This window comes from Alnus glutinosa, chromosome 13 (assembly GCF_958979055.1).
Source record: "Alnus glutinosa chromosome 13, dhAlnGlut1.1, whole genome shotgun sequence".
Classification (NCBI taxonomy): Eukaryota; Viridiplantae; Streptophyta; class Magnoliopsida; order Fagales; family Betulaceae; genus Alnus; species Alnus glutinosa.
Genome location: NC_084898.1, coordinates 12,847,859 through 12,874,799, shown reverse-complemented (window position 1 = coordinate 12,874,799; position 26,941 = coordinate 12,847,859). Strand labels below are relative to the sequence as shown.

The 26,941-nt window shown below is 40.2% G+C and overlaps 1 long non-coding RNA gene across 1 annotated transcript; it reads left to right on the top strand.

The window, feature by feature from the left end:
- Window positions 1-319: 319 nt before the first annotated feature.
- On the top strand, window positions 320-6,591 carry LOC133854189 (uncharacterized). The gene is made up of 2 exons (XR_009896789.1): window positions 320-774; window positions 5,662-6,591. It is a non-coding gene; the product is annotated as an uncharacterized LOC133854189 (long non-coding RNA).
- The last annotated feature ends 20,350 nt before the right edge of the window (window positions 6,592-26,941 follow it).

Below are 26,941 nucleotides of genomic sequence, written 5' to 3'. Positions count from 1 at the left end.
ATTAATATAATAATATTGATGAATAATATTATTGTGTAATAAATGTATATATATATATATATATATATATATATATATATATATATATATATATGTTATAATATTATTGAGATAATAATATTGACGATGAAACAACCTAGACTCAAAACGGACTTAGATTGTAACCTTAATGAACTATACATAATAGTAAGGATCCAAGATAAAAATATCCACAGATAAAGTATCTTAAAATATTTTGATGGAAGATATTGTTATGGAAAATATTTTTAATAAAAACTAAATATCTTCTCTTTTCTATAAAATAGAACAGCACCTTCTTCAGTAAAAAAAGAAACTCCCGGTCCTCTTTATTTCTTTTTCTTTCCTTTTCGTCTTCTTTCTTCTTCTTTCTGTTCTTCGTTTCTTCTTCCGGTTTGAGCGAGACAAAGAGAGTTGAGAGCAGAGGGAGAGAGAGACTGATCGAGTGAGAGATTGAGAGGTAACAGAGAGAGAGACCCGAGAGATCGTGAGATCGGGAGGGTAAACCGGGATCGGAAACCCAATCCAGCCGGAGGTCCGATCCTCCATGGCTCGCTGGTGGGTGATTTGGAGCGTGATTTTCGGCGTTCCCAATAGTGATTTCCAGCAAACCCGTGCATTGAAACCCATCAACCCGAGAGGATTCGACGAACCCGTGAGACCCGATCCTCCGATGGGTCAGAGCCGGCGATTCCAAGGGAGTCTTCCGGCGGCCTGAGATGCTTTTCCAGTGGTTTTTAAGCTCAAAAGCTATAGGTAATTCCTAGAGATTTTTATAGGATTTATATCTAATTGTTGGTTAATTGTTGAATGAGAAAATAGGAATTGAATGTTTTGTTTTGTGATTTGTAGAGCTTTCCGGTTACTGAATTTGGGTTAGGTTTTGATGATTTGGGTTGAAACCCCTGTCCGGCCGTGAGTGTGTATTTCCCCTGTTTTGTGGGTTTGGCCGATTATGAGTATTTTGAGCGATGGTGTTGATCGGCCAGTGTGTGGTGTTTTTACTGTTGGCCGAATGGGGTAATTTTAGAGATTGAAATTCTATGTTTGATAGGATTTAAGTCATGTGTATGAGTTTTGGCCAAATGGGTATTTTGCGTGATGATTTTCCTGTTGAGTGTTCCCTGTCCAGATTTAGTGTTTCTAAAGTTGAGATAATTATTGGAGCTTAATGTTTTAAACTAAATTAGTGGTTGATTATGGATCGGCTGTGATATGAGGTTTTGGACGACATGATTGTGTGTTTGGTTGTAATGAACTAATTTGGATTTAAGGTTGGATAGTGTTGTGGCCATGTGGTATTTTGATATTAGATGGTGGGAGGATTCTTGGCCATTTGATGTTTGGCCAATTGAGTGGATAAGATGATTTTAATGTAGTTTTTTTTTTTATAAGTAAGTAAATGATGATTTTAATGTAGTTACTGTGATGTTGGGTTTATTATTGAGTATTTAGTTGTTGGTAATTCTGGACCGATTATGGAAGTTGTGATAGCTAGGTTTGGCCTCAATACTAAAATCTTTACTTAAGGATATGTGTTAAGTGTAGAGATTTTAGTATTTCATTGTAATTATTGTAAATGACTTTTAATTAATGTCTATAAGAGTTTTAGTCAGCTCAATGTATTGTGTTATAAATCCTTAGTCTTTATGTAAAAATTGTATTCTGCTGCTATTTTTATAACTCTGGTGACGTCGTAATGTCACGTGTAAAAATCGAAATTTTCAATTACGCCTTCTTGAAAAAGGTGGGTTGTTACACTTGTAGCTGATACAGTAAACACTGACCATTAAAAAAACATTTAAAACATTCTATGTAGCTGTGAACATATATAAAAGTTTCAGTCATCTCACCTTGGAAGCTTCTACATATCGAGCCATCTACAAGATAATACTTTTGTCCTGTAGCTCAGACATACGTGCACACAATCATCCTATTACGAAATTCACGCATTCACATAGGTCTTAAGTAAGAAAACAATGGCATCTTACTCTTCAATACTAAGAGCATCTGTATTGAACTCGGCATTTCAAACATTTCACTAAATTTTGGTGAAGCTTCTCAAAATCACCTATGCATCAAGCTCTCCATCCCTTCACCAAAATAGTTCTTATCAGAATCCTTCTCCAGATTTAACGCCCATTTGATCTCACGCTATTCATTTTTTATTATTTTTGTTCATTCTCGCGCCATTCTTCACATCCTCCGTCACCCGCAAGATCGTCACTTTCCTCCGCATGAACCGAAACCCAGCTTGTTGCTTCTAGGCACTGGGCCAACTCGCCCAGCGATTCCAGTGGCTTTGGACCGACGAGGACGAGATTGAGCTCCTCCAGGGATTTCTCAACTACACGATGTCGCGAACGCCGACAACGCAACCGGCCGAGAACCCCGAGAACGCAACCTTCAAAATCTACCGCAAGATCTGGAGCAACGCCAAGAACGCAACCAGCCGCCTCGCTGTCGACGTCGACAACTGTCTTCAACTATGAAGATTCCAACCTAAAAAACCCTAATTTCACCGATGAAATAGGCGAGAAGATGCTGAATTTTACCCCGAATTTCCGTTCCCAAAATGTGAGTTTCATTCTTTGTTTTCAATTGATTTTGGGTTTGAAATTGAAACTTTTCTCGCCCACTGTCTGTCAACGAACTTTTCCCAAATCGTTCAAGTGAAATTGATGAATGATCGGGTGGGTAGCGGAAGATTCTGTAGAATCAATGATGCAGAATCAACGGCTGTAACCTCCCCTCCAATTGCTCAATCTCGTTCGGCTGTTGATGCGAGACCCAGTTCGATGATTGGAGGACGATGTGTTTTTTCCTTTGGCTATTCGGATTTTGGTTTCGATGTGTTGGGTTTTTAATGCTTTTCTTCGGTTGTGTATCACTGTGGTTTGGAAAGGTTGTAGGTTAGGTGCTCGATCTTTTTTCTGACCCAGGACACTAGATGGGTATTCATGCTGGGATTGTTTGATGTAGGAAATCAGTTAAAAGTGGTTGGTCTCAAATCTAATAAAAAACAATATATAATTAAAATAGAGAAATATTTAGAGAGTTTGATGTAGGAAGTTTTTAAAAGTGTGAGATAAAATAAAAAAAAAAAGTAGATTGCTTGGCTAAAATTTGGAGAAAATTTAGCTACTTTGATGAGGATGCTCTAAGACATCATCATTCTCCAAATACAGGTAACACCACATCTAATCGCATTATAGCTTCGTGCCTTGAATGTTAGTTGACCATACAAGCACTAGAGTGAAACTCTAATATGCAAGCACGTCTTTACTGAAGAGCGAATGACAGTTAGCCTACCCACTCATAGACATGCCATTATTCATACCTGGGTAACGCGAACATCCTTGTACATCTAAGTTCAATGCTTTTAAACACATGCAACCAGCCGATAGAAATATGCATATATTCTTGTTCATTAAAACTCATATGCATAACAATACGTCTAGCATAAAACCACTACATATCATATAATGAAAACATCACACTCATAAAAACAATGTTGTACATGCTTAAGCTTTCTATCTCTTTTATCTCTTTCCTCTTTTTAACTATATGGGGCTCGCCTCAGTTTTCTCTTTCTTAGTCCTTTCTCTTTGTTGTGTGGGGCTTGCCTCAAGGTAGTGAAAGCTTGCAATCGCTCCCCTAAGACTTGTCCTTTCATACATATTGGATTCTTGCCTCAATCTTTTATTTCTTTGTTTCGTTATTATCTTGTTCAATGTACATGCTTCATGCTTAATACTCGAACACTTTATATATTTGCTTTTCAAGAACTATGCATTTAACATATGTTTTCTTCATAAAACATTAAACAATTCAACATGTCATTTTCTAAAACAATTTGCATTACTTCAATTTCCTACTGCAGCAGGCATCAAATACATAAATTTAAATCCCAACCGAAGCAGGCAATCAAACACTTCAAATCAATTCAAATCACACTTTTCATTCATGCAACAATTCTAATAAACATCATTGATATATCTCAACATAATTGAAACTACTTAACTCATCCAAAACACATAATTAACTTATTGTCAGTTCAGTAATAAAACACTTATTAATTCACTATATAGAAATACTTCAAAGTAGTAATTTTCTCAGTGAGTAGAATACTCACCTTAGATCACTAATTACTCAAAGTAGCACTTGAATCGCTCAAGGGCTACATTATTATATTACCAATAAAATTTTAAGGGTTCTAGACAATTACTTATAACTTCTAATCACTAACTCAACCATAATAGTGTTAATCCATAAGTATTTCCTTAGTGTTAAACTCACAAAACAGCACTTAAACAAAATACCTATAAGTTAGGGTTTGAGAGAAAACTTGCCAAAAGTTCACCAAACCAATACCTAAGGTTTGGGTAGCCTCTAGCAAGCTCTAACTAACCAAATACCTAAAGAATAATGAGGATTAAACTCACATTTACAAGATTTCACCCAAAAATCTCCAAATCATGAGTTTAACGATTTACCTCAAAACATAGATCCACACACGTAAAGCACGTTCCCGAAGTCGGATTTGAAATCGGACCCTTAGATGTTCGTAGGTCAAGGTTTTTGTATGAAAAACGTTAAGAAAATTCATGTAGTGGGAGAGAGACTCAGATAAAATGAGCCAAAAGGGCTCATATCCGCATTTATTTTCAGTGTCGTTCGGACGGGATAAGTGAGCGTCCGGACGCGTGCACAAGAAGTCGCAGGTGTTCGCTTGGGTGTCCGGACAGGGCTGCGAACGGGAACTTTTAGACTTTGGTGTTCGCATGAGCGTTCGGACGGCGCTGCAAATAGGTCCTCTCGGACTTTGGTGTTCGTAGAAGTATTCGAACAGGGTTGTGAACACGGACTTTCTACCAAGGCCATTTGGACGAGATAAGTAAGCGTCCGGACGCCCAGCTAGAAACTCATTTCTTGGATTTTCTAAGTGCTTTCAACACCTTTTTTTGCATTTTTGTTGACACTTTACTAACTTAAATCATTTGTTTAGTCTAATTTCCATTTAAAATATTTAATTAATATCTTGGACATTACAAGGAGTGTATCAGATCAAGGTGGTTAGGCCCTAGTAAGATAATGTATGACTTTTGGCTCATCAAACTTGAAATTTTCTCTCATTTAGAAAATTCAGTTGTTTTAAACTTATCAGTGAACATCCTGCCTTACTGAGAAAGCTTTCACACACGCCACGCATTGCATGAGTTGAGTAAATTGTTTATATTTTCTATCCGCAGAGAAATTTTAGCTCCTAATTTACTTGACTCTCAATTATATGTCTTTATATTTTTTATTTGCTATCTGACTAATTTCTCAATTTTAGATATATGCGTGTGTTAATCTTCTTGTGAAAGCATAACCTTGTTTTCTTTCTCTTTGCTTTCAGCAAGTTGTTGCAGGATTAAGTGCATGTGTCACTTAATATTTTTATAAGTTGTTTAGTTCGATAAACAATTTTATTTTTTTTGGGCTGTTTTTAATAAACTCTACTACTTTCCAAATTATTTTGGATTTTAGTTTTGATTTCTTTTGTGGATTTATTACTCTATTAACCCTTTGTCCTTTCAAGACAAAAAACGAGGAGCATTTTTTATTTTGGATCGGTTATGTGTTTTTGTCCCAGAATAGCCAAAGGGGGAGTTTGTTGGTTTTATTGGCTACATTCTCATAGACAAAAACACTTCCTTTTCTGGACACTGACGTTTTAGGGACACCGTAATTCAGAGTCTATTTCAGATATTATTGCAGAATATTTATGCCAACATGGAAAGAATTGTACAAGGCAAGATCTACAATATATTGCTCAAGAAATTAAAGATTTTGAAGACAAGGAAGATTCTAGCAACTTTACAAATTTCAAAGTCGATTTTCCCTTGTGACCGTCTAGACAGCCCCAAGGAAGCATCTGGATGCCAGACAGTGTTTTCATTCTGTTCGAACAGCGTATCAGATGCAAACCACAGGGACTTGGTGCTCGCACAACCTTCCAAACGCCCAGTGACGCGACCCACAGAGAGCACATGTTCGCACAAGTGTCAGGACACAAATGCGATAGCTGCGAATAGTGGAGGTGTTCTACACAACTATTCGGATGCTAGGGCAAGCCATCCGAACGCACTTCAGTAACTTATGATGGATTGATGCTTACCGTCCGAACGCCCAATGTCTTGTCTATACGCCACCTATGCAAATTCGGGTTGGAGTAGAATTATGATTTTTGTAGCCTATTTAAAGAGGCTTATATGCTGTGTATTTGTAAGAATTTAGTATTGAATTTCAGTGTGCCAAGGGAGGCTGTTTAGATAGATATTGTTAGATGTGCTAACTCTCTTAGAGCATTTGTGTGATTTGATCAACCATTTGAAGTCTAATTTAGATAGGAGCTCTAAGCTAAAGGAATCAATGGAAGAACTCTTCAGACAGGAGGTCTGGTTGAGAGGTGTTCATGTATAGGTACGTGCTAGAGTTAAAGGTAAGGCTATTGCATTGGGTTATGTGAGTACAACTACTTTGTAACTAGCTTTTTCTTCTGAATAGTGGATTGCCTAGGTTTGGCTACTCCGGAATGGTTTTTCTCTTTAGTACAAATAATTTTCACTTCATCAGCAAAGTATCTGTGTTCTTTATATTCCACATTCAATATTTTGTTTTATTGGTTGATCACACGCACACACATAGGAGTCTTTATTTTTCAAAACATATCTTATTTCTCAATCGCATAAACATACTCAAAAGCTTATAAATCATCATCAACATCATATCTTAACATAGTTCAAGGTATCAAAGCAATCATAAATCATATAGCATCATAACAATTTATCAGCTCGGGGTTAAACATTTTAGAATTCTTGTAATATCATTTAAAACCACAAAACATAGTAGCTTTTCTCAGTGAGTTGAATACTCACCTTAGTAGACCATATAGGACTCACGACTCAAGTACTCTTCCACGTTCTAGTTACCTTGAACTCTACATTGGAGAACTAGTTCCAGTCTCCAACCTCGTGTTACATGTCTGCAAACATTTATGATGTTAGACTCAACTGAGCTATCGAATCCTATAACCTTACGACACATAAAGCTACCCACGTGCTCACATGTAGCATTTCTCGCTTTCTAAAACTAGCTAAGAACCTTTGACTCCTATTAGGTCAAGCATTGATTCTAGGTTAGTATTTAATTTTGCTTATCTATTGTTATTTCTCATAATCATTGCTAAACATTTATAGCTTGTTGATTATCTACTTAAGTTAACAAGGTATATTTGGCCCATACATATGTGTGTGTATATACATATATATACATGCAACGCTTGTTAAGCTTAAGCCTAATTCAATAATACACTTAAGTACTTAATGTTGGAGTCGACAATTTTTTACACGACCCGCGAATCTGATATAAACACAACACGAAGTTTTAGGGTTTGGGTTTAGGTTAATCGAGTTCGGGTCATAAACGGGTCAATCAACTATTTTTTTAAAAAAAATAAAAAATGAAAACCTCATATGTCCTAACCCTAACATCATTTTTCAAACCGCCTAAGTCCTAAGCCTCCAGTGGCGTCATCCAAGACTCGGATTCTAAGGCCAACTCGTCTCCTTAGAACCACATGACACACCTTTCGAACTGAAAAAACCAGCTTCATCTAAGTATAAAGCATCTATGTCCGGAAGAAGATTTGCAAGAACCTCATACATGTCAAGAATGTGAGACATTCTCTGGTTGGTGAGTAATGCAAAAGTTTTCTGCACTTTCCTGCAGACCATGAGGGATCTTCTCCTCGCACTTCTGTTTACAATTTAAAAATGAAAAGAAAAATGAAGTAGGCCTTTTTTTTTTTCTTTTTTCTTTTTTTACTTCTTTATTTTTTAAACTCTGTAAATTGTTCTTTCCTCACAGCTTTTTCATGTCAGTCTCCACAAGAATCTTCATTTATATTAAATAGTTCTTTTTTGTTTGGATGGATTAGATTATATAGTTCTCCTCCTTTCTAATATATCTTTGTTGATTTTTAGCAGAATTAATTTTCAATTCCTGAAAAATGCACAATTTGCACGGATGTAAAATCTTTGCTTAGATGAGATATATTGGACATACTTTTGACTTGCTAGATGGTTCACAGGATTCATCACAATGTTGATTGATCCAAGGGCTAAACGAGTCATGTCGGGTTGTGTCAACCCAGAATGACCCGTTAGCTAAACAAGTATGTCGTGTCGTGTCGGGTTACCCACCAAATTAACGTGTCGTGTTTGGGTTTAGGGTGTAAACCTGTTTAGTTAATCATGTCAGATTCGGGTTGAACTTAACGGGTTGGCGGGTCAACCCGAACCCGACACACCAACCCGTTTTGCCAACCTACTCAATGTACATGAGTCGATGCATTAATTACTTAGTTCTCTAAATAGATTCAAAGTCTATTTATATATTTCTATAATATTACTAATTTATATTTATTGGCTTAAGTTTACTTTAGACAATTTACAACTCTACGACCTTCTAATCTCGACCATTATATTCAAAAATTTACTCTATGTCACACCAAACGGGTTTATATCATTACGACTATATAGCCCAATGCTCCAATCAATGCTTAGCTAACTTACTTAAAACTCCTCGACAACACATAAACCAAAAATCTCCAACTCCAAGAACTTAGCTAAACCAAAGCATCCACAAGGAAGTCATAAAGCCTCCAAACCCATCCAACAAATCAAAACTCATAGACATGACCAAATACATCGACAAGCACCCAAAACCACATATCTATACTTACAAGCCAATACAAACTTACAAATAAGTTCCTACTAAATCAAAGCCTCAAAACATACTTAAAACATTCAAATAACCCAATTCAACTTTAAACCCTTCTCCAAGCAACAATTAACAATACATCCATAAATATCAAAATCAACTCCTTCTACCTAAGTGGGGACACCCATAAATTCTCTACAAAGATTACATTGCAATACTCATAAAATCCCATACCAATTTATAATCAACCCAACACTAAATCAAACCCTCAACACATGATCACAACACCCCCAAATAAACCATAACAAGACATACAACAATCAATCATAACCAATCTTCAAATTAAAGCCCCAAAATTCCCAAACAAACCCCTAAATTCGAATCCCATCAAAACCCATAACAACCCATACAATTTTCTACCTCTAAGATCAATGCATGGGTATAGTGAAATTACACGGAAAAGCTTCAAACCTTACTATTCTAGCTTCCATGGACAAAATCCCCTCATAAACAACTCAAAAATCAACTACAATCTCTCAAAAAACTAAATCCTGTACCCATTTAACCCAAAATTCTAAAAAATTCCTATTGACCCACATGATTTTCATGATGTATAATCAATGGGTAAAACAAAAACACAAAAAAATAAGCTAGAGATTTTATCTCACAACACCCATTTTATCTCTTCCTTCTCCTTCTCCTTCTTCATTGTGGCACTCTCTCAAACTCTACATGTCTCTCTCACTCGAGCTGTGAGTGTGCATGTGTGACGACACTGACAAGTGAAGGAGAAAAGGAGATGGAAGGATTTGTTTGGGTTTGCAATTTCAAAAAGTGTGATTTAAATTAAAATTTGTGATTTGAAAAAGTGATTTTTAAAAACACAGTTAAGCGTTTGGCAAAATCGCAGTTTAGCCTTTAAAATCGCAAATTAGCCTTTAAAATTCTGCATTTCAAAAAAGCATCATCTTACCTGCGATTTGAAAAAGCAGATTTTCTGCGTTTTTAAATCGCAATTTTTAAAAATGCAGTTCCCAAATGATTTATGTTCTGCGATTTGATTTAAAATTTCACTTATTGTCTATGAAATCGCAATCACAAATGCACCCGAAGAGAAAAAGAAAAGGGGAAGGAGAAGGAGAGTGTGCGTAAGACGGAGAGAAAAGGAGAAAGGGAAAGACAAGAGAAAGAGAGGGGGGGGGGGGGGTACTGTAACTTTATTCTTTTTTTTTTTTTCTTTTGCTAAGGATAAACCATTTACGAGTGGTCCATAGATTGACACATGGCTAGGATAAGATTCTCTTTTTATTTGAAGGTTCTATCTCTTATAAATTACTCATAACCTCATCTCATTAATTTTGTCTTTTGTTAATTATTATATGACCCCTTATTTACTTTAACTACAACTTACCTTTACAATTAATTGTTTATTACACTAGAACTCATTATTCGTATTTTATTTCCTAATTCCACCAGCTTACCTTAAATCTCTATTATTTCATATATAATCACTCAAAATATAATATTAGTTCTATCTTATTTAATAAATACAATTTATTAGTACTAAATTCCTTATTCATTTTGTTGGGCGTTACAGACTGGTGGCCCTAGGGGATGGAAAAGTATTGGGCTTTTTGAGACCACCAATGCACATGCGGAACAAGGGGCTGCTTGGAGAATCTTTTTGGACAACCTCCTAGCCCAGTATCCAACAAAGTCCTAAAAACAAAGAAAGGGAGTGCTGAACTTGCTTACAGATGGAAACAACGAGCTCGAGCAAGGATGAAGACTATTAGTTTGTGATTGGCTACATTATGTTTGACAAAATCTCTTTTATGTAATGTTGTCCTTTTATCAGGGATGCCGTTTATTTCAAAGTCTTTATTTCAGAAATGTGTTTCACGAAGTTCGAAGAAGATTATGTGCAGATTCCAAGTTAGAAAAGTCAGATCCCAAGCTTCCGTCTGAACAGCCCAGTCATGCGTCTGGACGCCCATCAGTGTCCAGAAGTTTTGAACAATTGAAGGTTGCATCCATTCGGACGTCGCGGCAACACGTCCGGACACTCATCATTGTTTGACAAGAAATCGGATTTCCTTCTCAGACACAGATATGGAAAGACATCTGCATCCGTCTGGACGCTATCCTTGATAAGGCAATACGTAGAGAAGAATTGACATCATCAAGACGTCAAGGCAACACTGTCCGGATGCAGTCTTTATTATGGTATTTACGTACAGCAGAAGTGCAACCGTCCAAACGCTAGGGCAACACCGTCCGGAAGCGACCCTGATATGGTATTGTGAGAAGCGTGTTATGGAAAGCCGGTTGCACAGTTGTCCGTCTGGACAGCCTCAGCTTGCGTCCGGACGCTACCTAGGGAAATCAAAGACATACTCAATTTAGGTCTTCTTAACCTATAAATAGAGGCCTCTAAGCATGTACAACTTATAGAATTCGGTATTGAATTATTCATAGCTTAGAGAGTATATTTTAGGGAGAAATTGTAAAGATCCGCTAGCTTTCAAGCCGTTGCCATTGTGTGTTGTTGCTGTGCTCATTATTGAAGTCTATCTTAGGGAGAGCCCTAAGGTAAATGAATCCATAGAATACTTCTTCAAGTAGGAGACTTGGCTAGGATGCGTTCACGTTGGGTTACATGTCAGAGTGTTAGATACGATCGCTACATCGGGTATGTGAGTGTTACTGTCTATATACTAGCTTTGTCTTGTGATAGTGGATTTTCTGGGTTTGACTGTCCCAAAGTTGATTTTCTCTTAATTGAGTTTTCACTTCGTTAACAAAATAATTGTATTCTTTAAATTTCGCACTTAATTATTTTGTTACAAGTTGCACACACAGTTAAATTAGAAGTCATTTAATTTTTCAATTGGTATCAGAGCTTGGTACACTCTTTTTAGATTAATTTATTGAGTATTGAAAAATAATATGGACTTCTAATTTATAAAAGTGTGTGTGAACAGTGTGCAACAAAATATTAAATGCAAAAATTAAAGGAGATAAATATTTTGTTGACGAAGTGGAAACTCAATTAAGAGAAAAACTACTCCGGGGTAGCCAAACCCAGGATATCTACTATTCAGAAGACAAAGTTAGATACAAAGCAATAACACTCACATACCCCTGATGCAGTGGTCGTACCTTGCTCTCTAACGTGTAACCTAACACGAACGCCTCCCAACCAGGTCTCCTACCTGAAGGGGTATTCAATGGAATCCTTTACCTTAGGGCCAACCCCTAAGATAGACTTCACGGCTGATCAAATCACACACTTGGCAAAACTAGAGAGCTAACTGATCTTCAATATCTCTCTAAACACCCTCTCTAAGCTGTAGAGAATTCACCACCGAATTCTATGTTGAAAGCATGCCTCATGCCTCTTATTTATAGGCTTTGGAAACCCAAAATTAGGTCAAAAATGCGTTCTGTAGCACGCCCGTCCGGACGGGCCAAGTTTTTCTTGTCCAGAAAGTAATTCTGGAATTTTCTGCAGGGCCATCCGGACGGGAAAATCTTTCCGTCCGGACGGAGGCTGTCCACACGCTTCTAGTGGCCGTCCGGATGCTCAAATTATAGCATTTTTTTTAAGCTTTTCAACGACGCCAATTTTGTCCCAATCCGATATTTGAGTAAAAAGTTATGACCAAAATACCGGAAGGTGTCCAAATGGCTTGACCAAGCGTCCGGACGGTCAACTGCAACCGCCTCTCCAAGATAGCGCTGAAAGCTTCCATAACAAGGCCGCGTCTGGACGGTGTTGCCCTAGCGTCCGGACGGTTACACTTCGGCTGCACGAAATTACCATAATAAGGCTTGGAGCGTCCGGACCTTGAAGGCTAACATCCGGACAGTTGAACTGGTGCACGTAATTTCCATATATGAAGCTTGATCGTCCGAACCATAAAGGCTGATGTCCGGACGGTTGAACTTGGTATGCACGTTCTTGCCTTATAGAGGACATCGTCCGGACAGTAGCAGCTGTCTTCCCATAACTGTGTCTTGAGGCAGAAACCCTAATTCTTGTCAAACACTAAATGGCGTCCGGACGGTATAACCACGTCGTCCGGACTGATGCACTGAAACACTAGGATTTTCTCGAACTTTGAAGAGCGTCCGGACGATTTGCCATTACGTCCGGACGGATGCAATCTTGAACTGTTCAAAGCTTCTAAACACTAAAGGGCGTCCGGACGGAAAGATCTCATCATCCGGACGGATGTTGCTGACTGATGAGTGTCCAGACGGAATACCACATCGTCCGGACGGCTGACAGAGAACCGAAATAAATCCTTGAAAACTTCACAAAATCTTCTCGAAGAACATAGCTGAAGAGCAGATCTTCACAATCTCTCTCTAAACACCATTTCTAAGCTATAGAGAATTCAATACCGAATTCTGTAAAGAATACATGCCTAGAGACCTCTATTTATAGGCTAAGAAGACCTAAATGGAATCTGTTTCTGATTTCTCTAGGCAGCGTTCGGATGGAAGCATTGAGCGTCCGGACGGTCAGCTGTGCAACCACCTTTCCATAATGCGCTTCACGTGTTTCCATATTAAGGCCGCATCCGAATGATGTTGCCCTAGAGTCCGAATGATTGCAACTTGTCTACACGTAATTGCCTTATCAAGGACCGCATTCAGACGAATGCAGAATGTATGCACGTAATTTCCTTATCAAGGATCTCGGCGTCCGGACGGCGTTGCCCTATCTACCGGACCAGTGCAAGCTGTCTTCCCACTCTGTGTCTGCAAAGGAAAGCTAGAATCTTCTCAAACTTTGAAGAGGGTCCGGACGTGTTGCCATGTCATCCAAACAGATGCAACTTGAAACTGTTTATAAGCTTCTCGACACTGATGGGCGTTTGGACGCAAGATTGGGCCGTCCGGACAAAAACAATGGATCCGACTTCTCTGAGTTGGAATCTACACAGAATCTTCATTGAACACTTGAAATAGCTTTCTTTAGATACTTTGAAGATTCTGGAATATATGACATCCCTGTTTATGACAACAACATTACATAACAGTGTTTTTGTCAACAAAATACAGCCAACAAAACTAACAGGAAGGAACTATCAAGAGATGGTGTTTCACTTAATATGGCGGAGGCTGATCCACGGCCCCACCAATCACCATGAGTGTAAGCAGAAACTATTGGGGGGTTGGGAACCCTCAAAAAATTTGGGACCTTTGCCGATTGGTAAAGGAGAAGCGACCCAGTATGATTTTCTTAATGGAAACCAAGCTACAACATCATCGACTAGAAAGCTTAAGGTCAAAATTGAACTTTCGGAACTTGGTTGTAGTTGATAGTAACGGGAGGAGCGATAGTTTGGCTATTTTGTGGGATGACAAAATCAAAGTGACCATTCAGAAGTATAGTAGAAGGCATATTGCTGCGTCAAAAAGATTTCAAACCCAAGTATGAGCTTTTGCCGCAAGTAATAAATTTTCGGTAAGTAGGAGGTCGATCCATAGGGAATGGTAGATACTAAGTGAAATTTCTATTATTGTACAGAAAAGTAAATTGAATTGATTTTTTTTTTCCACTAAAATGTGGAGCAATGAAGAGATGGTAAACTAAATTTAGATTAAGTAAACTAAATTAATAAGAAGTGAATTGGAGAAAATTAACGGGAAACACTAAAGTTTTAACTTTTAGAGTCCACCTAGCATTATATTACGTATTTTTGAGACATTTTTTTAACTCAACAAGGTAGAAAATCAACTCTCATAATTGGAAGATAGAACAATTAAGCACTAATCAAACATAAAATAAATCGAACATGGATTGGTTAACAATTTGATTTCAAAAACATGTTACAATAAATTAAGCATTCAATATATTTTTGAATCATAACAAATCAAACAAAGTAAGTATTTGATATAAATAAAAATCATAATGAATGAAAATAAATTTGTCTCATTAAATTACTCTCAAATAAAAATCATCCCCAAAATTCAATCATTAATCTATGAAGAACAAATAAAATAGTCTCAAGAACACATAATAAAAATACTAGGCTTCACTATTAGCCTTAGCTAGAGATTTAACCACTCATAATTATAGAAATAAATTCCATAATCAAAGTGCTAAACATAAAACTTAAACAAATAATAGAAAAGAAACTAAAAATAAAACCAGTCAAGTATAACTCTCTAGGCTCTGGACAGCTACCCCAGACGGATCTTGTGAAAGAACTCCAAAATCTGAACTCTCTTAATTTCGTGCATGTCTATTTTTATAAGGGAAAAGAGAACTGAAAATTGAAATTGACTTCTAAATAAAAGGCAAGTGTGTGCACAAAGTGTCAACAAAAATAAGCATAGCGGAAAGTAAATGACACAGAGATTTTTGTTGACGAAGTGGAAACTCAATCAAGAGAAAAACCACTCCGGGGCAGCCAAACCCAAGAATTCCACTATTCAGAAGATAAAGCTAGATACAAGATAGTAACACTCACATATACCCGATGCAGTGGGCGTACCTTGCTCTCTGACGTGTAACCCAACACGAACGATTTCCAACCAGGTCTCCTACCTGAAGGGGTCTTTAATGGAATCTTTTACCTTAGGGCCAACCCCTAAGATAGACTTCAGATGTAGCACAGCAACAATACACTTGCAATGGCTTCAGAGGAAAAATCACGTCTCTAAGCAGTTGTGGAATTCAATACCGAAATCTTGCAGTTCTCAATTCCCAGGGGCCTCTATTTATAGGCTGGGGGCTCAAAAGAGCATCAAGCAAAATATAGCTGGGCGCCGTCCAGACAGTGGTCATGGCCGTCCAGACAGACAACTGTGCGGCAAGATTTTTCAAAAATTTCGCTGAGAAATCTTTCATGTTTAAGAGCCGCATCCGGACGGGATGGCACATCGTCCGGACGATCGCATGTCCGCTGCAAGTAATTTACTTATAAGGCTTCACGCGTCCGGACCATGGGGGATGAGGGTCCGGAGGACTGAACTTCAACACGCAATTTTCATATCTGCTATGTGCGCGTTCGAACCATGAGAGGCAATTGTCCGGACGGTTGAAGTTGAATCGGCAATTTCCATATTAGTTGCACGCGCGTCCGGACCAAGGCTAACTGACGTCCGGACGATGATATTTGAATTGCGATTCTTGCCTTAAGGAGACGCGCGTCCGAACGGGATACTACATCATCCGGACGGTTGATCGATCTTTCCTTTATCGGAACTTGGAAAGAATCTGAGACTGGTAAAGTACCGAGAGGCGTCCGGACAGGCTGCTGAGACGTCCGGACGGATGCAAGCTGGATAGACACTTCTCGACACAGTGAAAGGTCCGGACGGAAGTGCATGTCGTCCAGACGGATGATGCTTGGTCTGACTGGCGTTCGGACGGTATGGCACATTGTCCGGACGGATGGAACAATGGTCAGATGTGCGTCCGGACGGGATGGCTCGATCGTCCGGACGGCTAACAGGGAACCGAAATCTTTAATCTTTCACGCAGTGCAAAGTCTTCTAAGAGTGCTCTGAATAGTGGAATCCCTATTTACAGCATCTTTACACACACAAGAGATTTTGTCCAGAATGAGGCCAAAAATACTAACAAACTCCCCATTTGGCCATTCTAGGACAAAAATCACTTGACCGGTTTGGAAATACATTCCCGGTCCAAAACCAAAAATTATTCCCCCTTTTTGTCACAAAGGGACAAAGGGTAAAACAAAGTAATAAAAACCAACTGTAATAAAAATTACTCCCCCTAACTGTCTCAGAAGAACCCGGGAAACAGAGTAATATAAGTCAAAAAGTTTAACATAAGTCAAAAGTCTTAAACAAAAAGACAACAAAACAAAACAAAAGGGAATCAAACATCCTCAGGTAGGGGTACAGTCCTATCTGCATCATCCTCATCATCATTGCTGCTAGGATGATGAAACTTCAGGCATTCATGAAGATCCAGCTGGTTTTGCTCTACACGCAGGTTGATGGAGTGAATCTCCTGCTGCATGGAGGACATAGTCACCTGCATAGCGCTCATCCCCCCTTGAATGGCAGTAAGGGCCTCCATGATCTGTGAATAGTTGACCTCCGGCTCAAATGGCGGGACGGTCTGGGAGGATGAAGCCATATCCAAAAAACCAACAAGCATGGTAGCAGCTATGGGCACTTCATCATCGGAGTCATCTCTCCGCAGCTGCGCATTGGACTTCATCAAAGTCTGCTTGCTGATGGGCTGCTGGATCTTCATCTTCGGTTCACCAGTGACATTGACTCCCGACTGAAGGATAATCTGAGTGAGTAGGCAGCCAAACGGGAGACCAGCATTTCCCTCATCACGGGCCTCCAACATAACACCCAGAATATGCTTGCACAGGCAGAAAGGCAAGTGAAGGTGAACTATATAGACAAATTGGGCCCGTTTCAGGATCAGATCACTGCGCCGAGCAATAGGCCAGATGTTCTGCTAAATGATCTTGGCCAGCATGCGGTGGGAGGGGGATAAGGCACCAATCCTAATGGAGGTAGAACGCTCCTTGCCTTGGGGAATAGCATGGAAGAATTCCTTAAGATCATCCAGGGAAGAAGGAAGCACCACCTCATTGTATGGGCTGGCAGAAATCTCGAGCACTGGGACTCGGATGATGTGACTAATGACCTGAGGATCAACAGTGATGATATGGCCTGTAACGGTGGACTGAAGCACCAATCCACGATCATCATTTTGCACCACTTCCAGGTTGGCATAGAAAAGTTTTACTAGTCTGGTGTACACCACACATGCACAACTGTGTAGATATCCCCAATTGTACGTCTGGATAATGGCATGGATGCTATCCAGAGGCGGCACCATGATATCAGAACGGATGATATTCCGCTCAGCAATGACTGTGCGGTCCATAGTCTTGGCTTGGATTGCAGCCCTATCTTCCACAGTCCTCTGACAGACCCTACGCGGTGGACTACCTACAGACATGATTCTGCGCAGAAAACCAACAAGATTTTGCCAAATAGAATCCAAAAAATTCTTGTTAGGAAAAAAAATTTGGCAGAATAACAGCAGTAAAAATTATCACAATTTATTCCTCAAAATATCATCACAGATAACCCCAATATGGCAGACATAAACACAAATATTCCTAAAGAAACCAACATTCTAACAAAAATTGAAGAGAAAAGGTTAAAAAGGAATACTTGGAAAGTGAGATAATGTGCAAAAGATGACAAGGAGCAACCAAAAAAGCAAAAACTCACAAATTTTACTCACAAGCAGCCAAAAAGAGTGACTTAGTGGGGTATGGTGGAGAGAGCGGCGATTCTGGGGTATATATAGCCTCTATGGGGTCCCTGTCCGACGGTGCAATAACGTCGTCCGGACGCGAGCTGCATTAGGAACATGCGAACAGGTCGCGCGCGTCCGGACGGGTAACATCATCGTCCGGCCGAAGGTTGCCACTCGAGTCCGGACTCAAACAAGTCCCGTCCGGACGATTGGGCTCCATTCCCGTCCGAACTCCAAGAGAGTACTGTCCGGACGCCAAAAGAGACCGTCCGAACGCTCCACACTGAAACATCAGAAAACTGAGGAAAATTCACAGAAATCAAATTTTTCCCAAGTCAGTTTCAGAACACACATGTATAAACCAATGATAACACAATCAGATAGCATCGCAAGACTAAACAGAGATATAAAAGAGAGTTGAGAAATCAATTAGCACAAATAAGTTCCTAAACATGCAAAATTCAACCAACCAACTCAACTCATGCAATGCGTGTGTGTGTGAAGACAAAAACCCATAAGGTATGACTTTCAATATTTTGACCAATAGCAACCAGATTTTACTAGACAAGAGAGAAAATAAATGGAAGATAAGCCAAAAGTCAAACCTTACTAGGGCCTATCCACCTTCATCTGATACACTCCCCCTGAGATGCAGACCTAACTGATTTACTTGTACCATGAAGGACAACGTAAATGTTTTACTTCCACATAGAGGGCAAGGCATAAAGCAAATGTAGCACATAAGCAGTGAATATACACTTTAAAGCATAGAATTCATATGATTAACTACTTGTTTCTTATGGTGCTGCAAACTAAAGAGAATGCCAGAATTTATAGGTGCTAGATTCAACTAGCATGTGGTCAATTTGGTCATCTTATCAAACACTTCTTCTCTTATCCAGAATTTCTAGAAACAAAATGTCAAAGAAGGAAAGATGTACCTTATAGGGGAGCTGTGGATAGTGCACATTTTCCATCGCATGAGAAAAGAAGCTATCCAAATTTTTGCATATACAGGAAAACACTTGGCACATTATAGTCAGAAACTCTCAATTATATCTAAGCAAAGTAAATTAATACCCAAAGAATTGAGATATCAGGAGAAAATACATGCAATTATCTGATAAGCCAAGAGAAAAATATATCCTGCAAATTCTCCCCAATTTATTTATTTATTTATTTTTTATTAAAAAAATGCAATATGAAAAAACATCATATGCAAGGCAAGATCAAACCTGATGATGCCAATACAGAAAAACAGTCGCTCGACCTGCTTTTTCTATCTTCCCCAATAAACACCTGCAAAGATCTGCAAACAAAATATAGGGGGCAAAAACAAAGTACCACTGGTTCCTAGATTGCACATAAAATATAACAGCAAAATAAGCAATCAAACCTGATGCCATAGGATTAGGAACCAAATCCTAGGCATGAACACCCGAACCTGCTAGGTGCGTCTGTTCCCCCTCATAAGGTGACGGTCCTTCTTGATCCAAGCCTGCCTTCCTGTGGGTGGTTGCTGGTATGACGTCATCATCCACTCCATCATATTCTGCATCCAGATAGGTGGCTCATTGTGGTGTTGATCTGCTTCCACCTTTTGTGGCCTTCTAAAGTGCTTGGCCAGTGCCAACCGTTGCTGAGGCCACTGATGCTGAGATGCCTGGACCCAAGGAGCATGAGACCAAGGTGCTTGATGAGCTTGATGCCTTGGTGCTTGTCTCCATGGTGCTTGATAATGTGCCTGATGCCATGGAGTCTGATGCTGGGCTGCAGGTCTAGTGCCATGATGGGCTTGTCTGGGCACTTCTTTCTTCACTTTGGCCTTTTGTGCTTTCAGAAGGGAGCACTGAGGACGAACATGCCCACTTAGACCGCAGTGATGGCATATAGGAGGTCTTCTGATGGAATAAGGCTCCTGAGTGCCTGGAACATCATCGTTGACCTTGTCCTTCCCTTTATCTTCAACAGTGGGAGGAGGCTCTGAGACTGTAGGCTTCACAAACACAGTCTTTGACGAAGAGGGAGCATCAGAAAATGAAGCTACATACCTGAGACCAGTCTTGTCAGTTGGGTTCTTCTGGATAGACAGCATACGTGTCAGCTTTTCATCAGTGACTCTCTCTAGTTGGAGCTGTGTCTCTAGTAGCTTTTCCTCGAGCTCTTGTATTCTAAGCAGCAATGAACTCTTTTCAGTTTGCAGGGTGTTCAGATCATAGAGGTGCTGCTTACGACCTTCCCTCATCTTCTCATACTCTAAATAGAGTGTCTTGTAGGCTTCCTTGAGTTCTTCCTCATTATCACTATGCTCCGAGTAATACGAGTCTTCTTCTTCAACATGTGGGGCTACAAAGGCCAGAAATTTTTCAGACTCTGGAGCATCTTCTTCTGACTCCTCACTGAGAGTCACGTTGTATGCATTCCCCTTGCCCTTTTTAAGGTTCCCACAATCAACCCGGATATGCCCAAAGCCTGAACATTCAAAACATCGAGGTCCTCTGGGGTCTTTCTTCTCTTCTTCCTCAGGTTCAGCTTCTCTGGGAGGTTTCTTTACTCTTTCAGAAAACATCTTCTTGAACCGATCATCTTTCATTAGTCTTCTGAAATTCTTAGCTAGCATAGCCACAGCTTTTTCTTCATCCTCAGAGTCATCTTTAGATGAGGCTTCTACATTCTTCTTGGAAGCCTTTAGGGCAATGGTCTTCAACTTCTTGACCGGGGGTAGAGACAGCTCATATGTTTGAAGAGATCCTACCAGCTCTTCAATCTTCATTTCCTCAAGATCCTTGCTTTCCTCAATGGTGGTCACCTTGATCCTGAAACGCTCAGGCAAAGATCTTAGAATCTTTCGGATGAGTTTTACAACCGAGATAGGTTTCCCAAGACTCACCATGGAGTTCCTCAGATCACTCATCTTGGAGTAAAACTCTCCAAAAGTCTCTTCTTCCAACATCTTAATTTCTTCAAATCTCGAAATCAACATTTGAAGTTTGGCTGATTTAACAAGTTTCATGCCTTCATATGTTGTTTCCAAGATTTGCCATGCTTCTTGGGCTGATTCACAATTTGAAATTTTTGCGAATTCAGATGGACAAAGTGTCTGGCATAGAGCATGGAGGGCTTTATCATTTGAAAGGCGTGCGTTCTTTTGAGGGACTAGTTCAGGAGTTGCATCATCTGGTTTAGTCCAACCAGTTTCAACAATACCCCAACAGTCAATAGATTTCAAAAAGAAATGCATACATGCCTTCCAATAGCCATAGTTCGTACCATCAAAGGCAGGAACAGAATTAAGAGTTTGAGACATAATATAGAAGTAAAAAAAAAATAACACTCAAGAATTGAATCTACACAGAGTGTACCAAGCTCTGATACCAATTGAAAATTGAAATTGACTTCTAAATAAAAGGCAAGTGTGTGCACAAAGTTAAAAAAAAAAATAAATAAATAAGCACAGCGAAAAGTAAATGACACAGATTTTTGTTGACGAAGTTGAAACTCAATCAAGAGAAAAATCACTCTGGGGCAGCCAAACCCAGGAATTCCACTATTCAGAAGACAAACCTAGATACAAGATAGTAACACTCACTTATACCCGATGCAGTGGTCGTACCTTGCTCTCTGACGTGTAACCCAACACGAACGCTTCCCAACCAGGTCTCCTACCTGAAGGGGTCTTCAATGGAATCCTTTACCTTAGGGCCAACCCCTAAGATAGACTTCAGATGTAGCACAGCAACAAAACACTTGCAATGGCTTCAGAGGAAAAATCACGTCTCTGAGCAGTTGTGGAATTCAATATCGAATTCTTGCAGTTCTCAATGCCCAGGGGCCTCTATTTATAGGCTGGGGGCTCAAAAGAGCATAAGGCAAAATATAGCTGGGCGCCGTCCGGACAGTGGTCATGGCCGTCCGGACGAACAACTATACGACAGGATTTTCCAAAAATTTCGCTGAGAAATCTTTCCTGTTTAAGAGCCGCGTCCAGACAGGATGGCACATCATCTGGACGGTCGCACTTCCGCTGCAAGTAATTTCCTTATAAGGCTTCGCGCGTCCGGACCATGGGGGATGAGCGTCCAGACGGCTGAACTTCAACACGCAATTTCCATATCTGCTATGAGTGCGCGGACCATGAGAGGCAGTCGTCCGGACGGTTGAAGTCGAATCGACAATTTCCATATTAGTTGCACGCGCATCCAGACCAAGGCTAGCTGACGTCCGGACGGTGATATTTGAATTGCGATTCTTGCCTTAAGGAGACGCGCGTCCGGATGGAATACTACATCGTCCGGACGATTGATCAATCTTTCCTTTATTGGAACTTGGAAAGAATCTGAGACTGGTCGAGTACCGAGAGGCGTCCGGACAGGCTGCTGAGACGTCCGGACGGATGCAAACTGGATAGACACTTCTTGACACAGTGGAGGGTCCGGACGGAAGTGCACGTCGTCCGGACGGATGATGCTTGGTCTGACTGGAGTTCGGACTATATGGCACGTCGTCCGGACCAATGGAACAATGGTCAGATATGTGTCCGGACAAGATGGCTCGATCGTCCGGACGGCTAATAGGGAACCGAAATCTTCGATCTTTCACGCAATGCAAAGTCTTCTAAGAGTGCTCTGAATAATGGAATCCCTGTTTACAGCATCTTTACACACACAAGTGATTTTGTCCAGAATGAGGCAAAAAATACTAACAAGAACTGATTCATACAGGTTTCGTACTCCTTTTCCTATTCAACTTCTTCTTTGACTTTATTTCATTTGTCTTCCTCAAATCAGCATATGGCCCCATCTTTTGGAAATCCCTCAATTTTTACAAGCCTTCATAATGGTGTGACATGTTCCCTCATATCTTCATGGAAGTGCCAGCAGCCCACACATTTGATCATGCTTCCATCTTTATCTCCCTAAAAAATGGAAATGCAGAGGAGAACCATCATAGAAGATATTTCAAATATGAGGTTGTTAGGGTAAAACAAAAGGGCTATAAAGAAGTTATCAAATAGGTATGGGAGGTCAAAGTGCATGAAGAGGAACCCTGTGGGGGGCTAAAAAAGAAAATCAATAAGAGCCAACATGTGTTTATTAATGGCGTAAGGTTAACTATGACCAGGCTAAAGAGAGCATAATGAAGAAAACACAGTAACTTGTAGAACTGCAAGGCGAGGGGGACAAGCTATGTTAGTTTGTGATTGGCCTCATTCTGTTTGGACAAAATCACTTGTATGTAAAGATGCTATTTTACAAGGGATTCCACTATTTAGAAGTGTTTCAGAAGATTCTGCACTGCTTGCAAGTCAGAAGATTTCCGGTTCCCTGTCAGCCGTCCGGACTATCGTGCCATCCCGTCCAGACGCTCATCTGTCCACTATTCCATTCGTCCGGACGACGTATCATACTGTCCGGACGCCAGAAAGACCAAGCATCATCCGTCCGGACCCTCCACTGTATCGAGAAGCTTCTGTTCCAGCTTGCATCCGTCCGGACGTCTCAGCAGCCCTTCCGGACACTTCTCAGTATTCGACCAAGCTTCAGATTCTTTCCAAGATCAGTTATAGGAAGATTAATGCAACCGTCCGGACGACGTGATTCCCGTCCAGACACGCTTCCCTTTAAGGCAAGGAATTGCGAATTTAGCTTCAACCGTCCGGACGCCTACCTATCATGGTCCGGATGCGCACACCACATATATGGAAATTGCGTGTTGAAGATCAATCGTCCGGACGGCCATCCCCCTTGGTCCGGACACGCGAAAGCCTTATATGGAAATTACTTGCAGTGGACATGCGACCGTCCGGACGACAGTGCCTCACTGTGCGGACGCAGCTCTCAAACAGGAAAGATTTTTAGCAAAAATCTCAAAATTTCTGGTCGCACTGTTGTCTATCCAGACGGCCAAGGTTCACCGTCTGGACGGTGTCCGTACATATTACTGCAGTCGCCCATTTGAACTATCAGCCTATAAATAGAGACCCCTAGGCATTGAGAACTGCAAGAATTCGGTATTGAATTCCTTTAGAGCTTAGAGAGTTATTTTGTGAAGTTATCGGAGCTAACTTGTTCTCTCTCAAGCCATTACAAGTGTGCTGTTGCTGTGCTACAACTAAAGTCTATCTTAGGGGACGGCCCTAAGATAAAGGATTCCATTGAAGACCCCTTCAGGTAGGAGACCTGGTTGGGAAGCGTTCGTGTTGGGTTACACGTTAGAGAGCAAGGTACGACCACTGCATCAGGGGTATGTGAGTGTTACTACTTTGTATCTAGCTTTGTCTTCTGAATAGTGGATATCCTAGGTTTGGCTACCCCGGAGTGGTTTTTCTCATCTTGAGTTTCCACTTCGTTAACAAAAATTCTCGTTTTATTTATTTTCCGCATTGTTATTTTTGTTAACACGTTAAGCACACACTTGCCTTTTTATTTTAGAAGTCAATTTCATTTTTCAATTGGTATCAAAGCTTGGTACACTCAGAGAAGATTAAATTCTTGAGTGTTAATTATTTTTTACTTCTATTTATTATAATGTCTCAAACTCTTAATTCAGTTCCTGCCTTTGACTGTACGAACTACGGCTATTGGAAGGCACGTATGCATTTCTTTCTGAAATCTATTGACTGTTGGAGTATTGTTGAAACTGGTTGGACTAAACCAGGGGATACGACACTTGAACTAGTCCCTCAGAAGAATGCTCGTCTTTCAAATGATAAAGCCCTCCATGCTCTGTGCCAAGCACTTTCTCCATAAGAATTTGCAAAAATTTCAAATTGCGAATCAGCCAAAGAAGCATGGCAAAATTTTGGCAACAACATATGAAGGCATGAAACTTGTAAAATCTGCCAAACTTCAAATGTTGATTCCAAAATTTGAAGAGATTAAGATGTTGGAGGATGAGACATTTGGAGAGTTTTACTCCAAGATGAGTGACCTGAGAAACTCCATGGTAAGTCTAGGGAAGCCTATCTCGGATGTAAAACTCATCCGAAAAATTCTGAGATCTTTGCCTGAGCGTTTCAGGATCAAGGTGACCACCATTGAAGAAAGCAAGGATCTAGAAGAAATGAAGATTGAAAAGTTAGTGGGATCTCTTCAAATGTATGAGCTGTCTCTGCCCCCGGTCAAGAAGTTGAAGACCATTGCCCTGAAAGCTTCCAAGAAGAAGGTAGAAGCTTCATTTGAATATGACTCTGAGGAGGAAGAAAAAGTTGTGGCTATGTTAGCCAAGAATTTCAGAAGACTTATGAGAGATGACCAATTCAAAAAGAAGTTTTCTGAAAAAGTGAAGAAAGCTTCCAGAGAAGCTGAACCAGAGGAAGAAGAAAAGAAGGATCCCAAAGGGCCCAGATGCTTTGCATGCTCAGGTTTTGGGCATATCTGAGCCGATTGCAGGAATCTTGAGAAGGGCAGAGGGAAGGCATTCAATGTGACTCTCAGTGATGAGTCAAAGAAGAAGCTCCAGAGTCTGAAAAATTCCTGGCCTTTGTAGCCCCACACGTTGAGGAAGAAGACTCTTATTATTCGGAGCATAGTGATAATGGGAAGAGCTCAAAGAGGCTTACAAGAAACTCTATATAGAGTATGAGAGGCTGAGGGAAGGTCGTAAGCAGCACCTTTATGATCTGAACAGTCTGCAAACTAAGAAGAGTTCATTCCTGCTCAGAATACAAGAGCTCGAGGAAAAGCTACTAGAGTCACTAATGAGAAGTTGACTCGTATGCTGTCTATCCAGAAGAGCCCAACTGACAAGACTGGTCTCGGGTATGTAGCTCCCTCTTCTGATGCTCCCTCTACTTCAAAGACTGTATTTGTGAAACCTACAATCCCAGAGCCTTCTCCCACTATTGAAGATAAAGGAAAGGACAAGGTCAATGATGATGTTCCAGGCACTCAGAAGCCTCATTCCATCAGAAGACCTCCCATATTCCATCACTGCAGTCTAAGTGGGCATGTACGTCCTCAGTGCTCCCTCCTAAAAGCTCAGAAAGCTAAGGCCAAGAAAGAAGTACCCCGACAGGCTGATCATGGCACTAGACCTGCGGCCCAATTCCAGACTCCATGGTATTAGGCCCCATACCACCAAGCACCAAGATATCAAGCTCCTTGGTCTCACGGACTACGATACCAGGCATCCCAGCATCAGCGGCCTCAACAACGATTTGTACCTGCCAATCACAGTGGCAAATCCAAGAACAAATCCAAGCAATTTAGGAGGCCTCAGAAGGTGAAAGAAGAGCAATACCTCAGTGACCCACCTATCTGGATGCAGAGTATGGTGGAGTGGATGATGCAGTCCTGCCAGCAACCACCTACAAGAAAGCAGACTTGGGTCAGGAAGGACAATCACCCCATGAGGCGGAACAGACGCACCTAGCAGGTTCGGGTGTTCATGCTTAGGATTTGGTTCCTAATCCTACGGTATCAAGTTTGATTGCTTGCACTTTTACTTGGTATATTTGTGTACTTACTATGCAATCTAGGAACCAGTTTGTTTTGCCCCCTATTTCTCTTGAGAGAATTTTGCAGGTACTTTTTGGGGAAGACAGAAAAAACAGGTCGAGCGACTGTTTTTCTGTATTGGCATCGTCAAGTTTGATCTTACCCTGCATATGATGTTATTTCCATATTGCATTTTTTTTAAGAAAAAAAAAAATTTGGGGAGAATTCGCAGAATTTTTCTTTTCTCTTGGCATAACAGATAATTGCATGTATTTTCTTTTGATATCTCAATTATTTGGGTATTAATTTATTTTGCTTAGATATAATTGAGAGTATCTGACCATAATTTGCCAAGTGTTTTCCTGTATATGCAAGAGTAGGATAGCTTCTTTTCTCATGCGATGAAAAATGTGCATTATCCACGACTCCCCTAAAA